This window comes from Schistocerca piceifrons, chromosome 11 (genome assembly GCF_021461385.2).
Source record: "Schistocerca piceifrons isolate TAMUIC-IGC-003096 chromosome 11, iqSchPice1.1, whole genome shotgun sequence".
Classification (NCBI taxonomy): Eukaryota; Metazoa; Arthropoda; class Insecta; order Orthoptera; family Acrididae; genus Schistocerca; species Schistocerca piceifrons.
This window is the reverse complement of record NC_060148.1, coordinates 46,054,488-46,062,367: the sequence shown is the minus strand read 5'-3', so window position 1 is coordinate 46,062,367 and position 7,880 is coordinate 46,054,488.

Here is a 7,880-nt window from a genome sequence, read left to right as displayed (position 1 = left end):
TAAAAACATCTATCGGTGTATATGCAACCGTTTGCATCTCTACGCCTCACGTATTATTTTTCTCGCCTCACCCGTGTTTCTTCAAGCTCACTGGTGGCATGTTTTCCTTATTGCAGCATCTTCCATTGAAAAGTGGGGCTGTGGCCCTTTACATATTCCGGCCACATATTAAGAGAGTGTTATGATTGTCCTGATGACAATGATGATGGAAAAGAAAAAGTTGTTATTATTGTGTCTCGTACTATCAAGAGCTTAGTGAGTATCTATGCAGTTTCTTTGCGACAGTACTTTATTATCTAAAGATCAGGGCAGGCGTCTCTTGCTGATACACTATGGTGACGTCATGACAGCCACACTCGCGTCTCATTCATTACGAATGGCTCTGCACTGCCACATATGCTAGCCGTGTAAGTAAGTAAATTCTTCGCTATTTCAAAGCGTCTCATTTTTGTTCTACTGTAAGTGTAATACAGTTTGAAAACGTGTAAATGGCGGAAATCTGTTCGACTGTGTTTTACTCTCTGGGTGATAAGCGCAAAAATACCTTTTTTAAGGCATTGCCTTCGCCTCGACAAACGGCTCTCCTGTCCTCTGTTGGCAGCATGCTGACAATCTTACCGTCGCGTCTTCCATCTCGAAATTCTACAGTAGTCTCTTTCACATTTTTGCTATATGTTTAAAAAAATCCCGCAATGTTTTTTTTACCACGAAAAACAAAATTATCATTTTTATTTCCTCTTCTGAAGTGTGCTATCCGTCGTGTTTAAATGACGGACATTGCACAGTTGTACCACAGATTGGCACGATTTGTGTATCTACATACTCCTCAGAAATCATTGCCCACTGTGGGCAATGATTTCTAATCAAGAAACTTATTTTATACTTCGCTTCGTAACGATTTGGTTAAATGTATCACATGTGCTTTTACGTAGTTACTGTCTACTGAACATCAAAGTTATAAATCGCTCGTAATGCATTCCGTCATTTTGCCGTATGTAGCACTTTCTACCATAGACGAAATGTGTTGGATGGCTGAGAATTCGATCATTACTGTCACGTCACGTCAGGAACAAACAGGGTGGTGAAAAACAATTTAATCGAAAGTGCAGAGCAGAAAGGCAGCATCAAATGAAGGAATTTCGGTATCGCAAGTGTCAGTTGAATATTTCGGGCGCTATGCCAACATGGCAACTGTGGTCAGTCTAAACATTTGCTATGACATACTTATAGCTATAAGTGTCGGCTCGTTTTTACTCGTTTTCACCTTTTTAAGACGTATTGAAACATGAAACATGGATATCTGATTCTCTTCATCTCTAAAAACGTGCTGTGTCCTAAGTCAGCTAAGTGCGATACACGTGTAAGTGGCGCTTTAAATTTATCTTGTTCTCATGGTGGCGGTTGGTTAGTTCACACAGCCTGTGTTTACGTATACATTTTCTGTAAACTACCAATCATTTAGAGCCAAGACGCTCGTGTGTGGGATTTTAATTACGTTCCGGTGCCGCCAAAATATTCAATCGCGAAGCCTAGTTGCTATACTCAAATTTTTGTGTTTCATGCTGCGTTTCCACGATACACGTTTGGTCAGATTGTTTCTATGCACCCTGTATGACGACGCCGGATGGCAAGCTTCGCTAAATCACAACAGCTTAAATTTTTCTTTTCTTACGAACGCTGGGTGACTGCCACCCATATTCTGCCACGTCACTGGAACGCTAGCACGCGACACATAAAATCACGAAACCAATATCAGATCCGCGTAATTACACTGTACCGATTATGTGCATATTTAAAAGTTAATCACAAATGTAGGCAGTAGTAATGTGTAAGATGAATTTCTCTTTCCTTTAGTCTTCCATGTCCCGCAACCGACAGAGCTTTGTCGCTGCCTCAGCGACTGATTGTTGCTGCTACCACGCGGAACGATGTCAATTTTAAGTCTCCCGCGAATAATGGCGGTTTTCTGAAACAAACGAAAACGGGGGAAAAATGTATATGCATCATCTGATAGAGAGTGACTCGCTAATTGGGATTAATATTTACGAGCAGCAGAGCCTGGCGTAGCCGTCCACTTGCGAGATGCGTGTCCATTCCCACACTTGAATCGCACATCTAGTCGCCGGCAGTTGTAACATTGTAATGCATTCGAAGTGTGCTCTTTCGCACACCGCACCTACATGGATGGACTTGTGTCTCAGCTGCGTCCAGCTGATGGTATCGTACAATCCTAAGAAGGAGACCATTCTGTGAGAAAATCTTCCGGAAAACACGCATAGAAATCGTCAAAAAATACCTTCAGAACCTTTTTATCCCAGCCAGTTAATGCTTGTGCTACTTATATTATGCTCACTTTAATGACACACGTGGTGCAGAATATGCGTAGCGGTAAGGGATGGAACTTATTTACACTCCACGGCTTTGAAAACGTATCATGGCTAGAAAAATTCCTCTCGACCCGAGGCGGAACCTTAAACAAGCACATAGGATTAGCAGATATGTTGTCACCACCCATCGATTGTCAAGGTTTAATAAACAAGTTGACAGCGTCGTCTGTTTCGCATCGACGTGGAATATCATCGCAGTATGAGAACATGTTTTACTTCGTGGCAATGTGTCCAGCTGTTGTCCTTGTTTTTCTACAGACTGCATTCGTATCTGGTAACGGATAAGGAAAAAGATCTCTCAACGGCCTTAACACACTGCACCTGTGAAGAAGAGCACCGTATGGAAACTAACAACTAATTTACTGGAAAGGTGATAAAAATATAAAAAATTCTTGCGCCAGCGATATTGTTGTCATGCCTCTGGGCAGCGCCGAACGCGAGAACGAACGCCACGAAAGCTTTATTTTACACTCCTGGAAATTGAAATAAGAACACCGTGAATTCATTGTCCCAGGAAGGGGAAACTTTATTGACACATTCCTGGGGTCAGATACATCACATGATCACACTGACAGAACCACAGGCACATAGACACAGGCAACAGAGCATGCACAATGTCGGCACTAGTACAGTGTATATCCACCTTTCGCAGCAATGCAGGCTGCTATTCTCCCATGGAGACGATCGTAGAGATGCTGGATGTAGTCCTGTGGAACGGCTTGCCATGCCATTTCCACCTGGCGCCTCAGTTGGACCAGCGTTCGTGCTGGACGTGCAGACCGCGTGAGACGACGCTTCATCCAGTCCCAAACATGCTCAATGGGGGACAGATCCGGAGATCTTGCTGGCCAGGGTAGTTGACTTACACCTTCTAGAGCACGTTGGGTGGCACGGGATACATGCGGACGTGCATTGTCCTGTTGGAACAGCAAGTTCCCTTGCCGGTCTAGGAATGGTAGAACGATGGGTTCGATGACGGTTTGGATGTACCGTGCACTATTCAGTGTCCCCTCGACGATCACCAGTGGTGTACGGCCAGTGTAGGAGATCGCTCCCCACACCATGATGCCGGGTGTTGGCCCTGTGTGCCTCGGTCGTATGCAGTCCTGATTGTGGCGCTCACCTGCACGGCGCCAAACACGCATACGACCATCATTGGCACCAAGGCAGAAGCGACTCTCATCGCTGAAGACGACACGTCTCCATTCGTCCTTCCATTCACGCCTGTCGCGACACCACTGGAGGCGGGCTGCACGATGTTGGGGCGTGAGCGGAAGACGGCCTAACGGTGTGCGGGACCGTAGCCCAGCTTCATGGAGACGGTTGCGAATGGTCCTCGCCGATATCCCAGGAGCAACAGTGTCCCTAATTTGCTGGGAAGTGGCGGTGCGGTCCCCTACGGCACTGCGTAGGATCCTACGGTCTTGGCGTGCATCCGTGCGTCGCTGCGGTCCGGTCCCAGGTCGACGGGCACGTGCACCTTCCGCCGACCACTGGCGACAACATCGATGTACTGTGGAGACCTCACGCCCCACGTGTTGAGCAATTCGGCGGTACGTCCACCCGGCCTCCCGCATGCCCACTATACGCCCTCGCTCAAAGTCCGTCAACTGCACATACGGTTCACGTCCACGCTGTCGCGGCATGCTACCAGTGTTAAAGACTGCGATGGAGCTCCGTATGCCACGGCAAACTGGCTGACACTGACGGCGGCGGTGCACAAATGCTGCGCAGCTAGCGCCATTCGACGGCCAACACCGCGGTTCCTGGTGTGTCCGCTGTGCCGTGCGTGTGATCATTGCTTGTACAGCCCTCTCGCAGTGTCCGGAGCAAGTATGGTGGGTCTGACACACCGGTGTCAATGTGTTCTTTTTTCCATTTCCAGGAGTGTATTTTACGGCGCCTGTTTGCGTTGTACGGCGCTCGTTGGCGCACGTGAAACTTTGGACACACACACAGCGTTTCATACCTTAGACCATAGACACACACATGTAGACGGCAAGTGCATCTATCCTTGCCGTGTCGAGGTTCGAAACAAGGTGGATAAGACAGTTGCAGTATTAAGCACTCATTTCAACGACGCATCTCCGTGTCGTATTAGCGTCACACGTGCAGCAATTCAGCTAAGCTAATTTCCCCAAGACTCGCAGTGCTAATCCGGTATCTATCCTTGTTGCGTTGAGCCAGGTGGAACGACAGCAAACGTTTGACACACTGTGCTGACAATTCGTTATTTTCACAAACGACAGCTTTGAGCAAGAGCACGGTGTCCCCCAGGGCAGTGTTTTAAGCGTTACCCTCTTTGCCATAGCCATAAACAGTACAACGTCTACAGTGAGGAGTCCAGTACAGTGCTCCTTGTTTGTGGACGACTTTGCTGTTTTCTGTTCCTCCTCCAGTGTTGCATCCGCGAGCCGTCAATTGCAGCTAACAGTGCGGCGGTTAGAGGAGTGGGCTGCAAAGACGAGTTTTCGGTTTCCTGCCGATAAGTGTGTTTGTGTTCATTTAAACCGTTCTCGTCGTCTTTTTACGTTGCCTGCCTTGCATATGGGGGATACTGTCCGACATTTTAGAGACACAGTGCGGTTTCTGGGCCTAATTTTTGACTCCAGGTTGCCACACCTACGTGACTTGAAAGCCAGAACGCTGAAGGCACTGAACATCCTCAAGTGCCTCAGCCACAGGTCTTGGGGAGCGGGCAGGGCGCGTCTCCTTCAGTTTTATGGAGCTCTTGTGCGCCCACGGCTGGACTATGGGTGCACAGTATATGGGTCAGCGAGGCCGTCTCATTTGCGGATCCTTGACGCTGTCCACCGTGCTGGGATCCGACTGGCCACGGCTGCTTATCGGACCAGCCCCGTACCAGCCTCTGTGCTGAGGCTGGCGAACCGCCACTTACCATCCGGCGGCAGCTCCTGCTGGTGCGCCAGGCCTGTAAGTTTCTTGCAGCTCCCAGCTCGCCTGCCCACCGTCTTGTTGCCCGTCCACCTTTGGACCGCCTTTTTTCCCGCCGTCCCCGGGCTACGTTGCCGTTTGGGATCCGTGTGCAACGTGTGCTCGAGTCCCTCGGTGTGGAGTCTGTACAACCCCAAATCCAAGGTTTTAACCGCCTGCCACCCTGGTTACTGAAGAGGCCCCGTGTGATTTTAGATTTATTGCAGTACAAGAGAGATTGCACTCCTGCCAGCGTTTTTAATGCAGCATTTTCTCCCATTTTATCTGAGCACCACGACTATGTAGCTGTTTTTACGGATGGGTCGAAACAAGGGGATTCCGTAGGTTGCTCAGTTGTTTCTCCGCATCGCGTCCTCAAGGTCCGACTGCCTCAGACTTTTACTGTCTTTGATGCAGAATTGTCTGCGATCTTGCGGGCACTGGAGCAGATGAGACTTTCTTCCTCTCCTAAATTTCTTGTCTGTTCCGATTCACTCAGTGCCCTTTACTCATTGCAACGTTTGTTTCCGGCAGACAAAATAGTCCAGACCATGCAGGATGCCCTCCTCCGACTACAGCGACTGGGGAAGGTTGTAGCTTTCTGCTGGGTTCCGGGGCATGTCGGCATTGCTGGGAATTAAAGGGCAGATCTCGCAGCCGAGGAGGGGTGTCTCGATCCACAAGTATCTCAGTGTGCTATCCCCTTGCACGCACCTAGCTGTTGAGCTCACGAGTCATGCGTCGGTGGGAGGGTGAGTGGCTGGAAGTGGCTGACAATAAGCTCCGTGTAGTCGAGCCCACAACGCGTGTGTGGTGTACTTCCTTTCAGCCCCGTCGACGGGACGAGGTTCTCCTCACGCGGCTTCGAATAGGCCACAGCCCTATGACGCACGGCTTCCTGCTCCGGCGGGAGGACCCTCCAGTGTGTGGTGCTTGCGGCGTCCAGGCCACTGTGCGCCACGTTTTATTGGATTGTGTTTTATTTTCTGACCAGCGGGCCGCGGCTGACTTGCCGGCGGACCTGCCATCTCTTTTAGGCAACACTCGGACCAACGTGGTTAAAGTTTTACAGTTCTGTGCCATGTCAAATGCTTTTACAAAGATTTTAGGGAGTGGATTTTAACTTGTTCACTGTGTGACAAGCTCGCCCATATTTTATGTCAGTGGCCAGCCAATGACAATTTCCTGTGGCATTCTTGTTGCTATGTTTTCCCTTTCCTTCAGTTTTACTTTCTTATATAGTATTTTCCTTCTTTTGCTGCTTTCTTTGAGTGTGTTTTTCAGTCTTATTAGGTGTGTCCACATTCGTCCCTTTTAATGTGTGTCAGGGCGCTGATGACCTCGATGTTGAGCGCCCATAAGCCCCAACACACACACACACACACACACACACACACACAAACGACAGAATTCCTGTTCATGTTGGACTGTGGCTCATTTAGCTGGCCGCTTCTACAGAAGAGCAAATATCGGCCTGGCGGGAAGCATACAGTTTTCTGGCCGTTCCTTCAGGAGTACGTGTGACGTGTGTTGTTATGCCTTAAGAAATAACATCCGTGGTGTCCGAATTTACACAGAATAAGAGGCTACGATCTCTGCATACTCCAGTACAGATACCGACACAGTATCGAGAGATGAAGCGTGAAGAACCGAATACGTTACTGATGGAGGACGCCCGTATACCGAGTTAGAAATTAACATCCTGTCGTCTCAACATCTTCGCCATTCGTAGCGTTTTATACCTGACGACCGACACGCATCCCTGCTTTCAACCCGTGCAAGGATTTTGAATCAGGTTTGGTGCGCAGCTTGTGGTGTCAGTTGGGTTGAAATTCTCCCTTTTTAAAGAACAGTGTCCAAACATTCCTCAGTGCTCCGCCACCGGGCAGACTGTAACGACTTTTGTTTCACGTGTGTTTGAGACGGTCTGCAAGCACTTGTATAGTAAGCAGTGCTGATAATTCACTGCCGCCCACGCAGCCCGGGAAACGCACAATACGCAGATGTAGAGACACGTAGTTTGGAAAGTGGACGCACATTCTGTACCCATCGCGGCAGGCGTCGTTACGTGGTACACAACCGTGACGTCACAACACGGACACACTCGCCCTGTTTATCTCGGCCGAATCTGCAGCGCCACACGTGCAGCCCTTGCCTTCCACAGAGCTCGGCCTTACAGTATTCTCACTAAGACGATGCGTTTAGTATTGCAAAAGAATTGTCCTGTTATTAAGTTTTAGCGTTTAAGTGGTGTACTGTTTGTTCTGCTGCTGCTTCAATATGTTATCAAAAGAAATAAATGCCGTACATCTAATCGATCGTTCTGCTACTGGCCACAGCAGCACATCGCGTCGCCCGCCATTCACGAGATGCGCGTCCGTTCCAGCATGCGAATCACACGCCTAGCCTCTGGCCAGCTGCTCCATTTTAAAGCATCCCGACAGTGCTGTCTCGCAGTCCGCACATTCATGGCTGGCCTTCTGTCACAGCTGCCTCCAGCTGATGCTGTCCCAAATTTCTGAACAGGAAGAGGAGGAGGTTGTGTCAGAAAATCTTCCA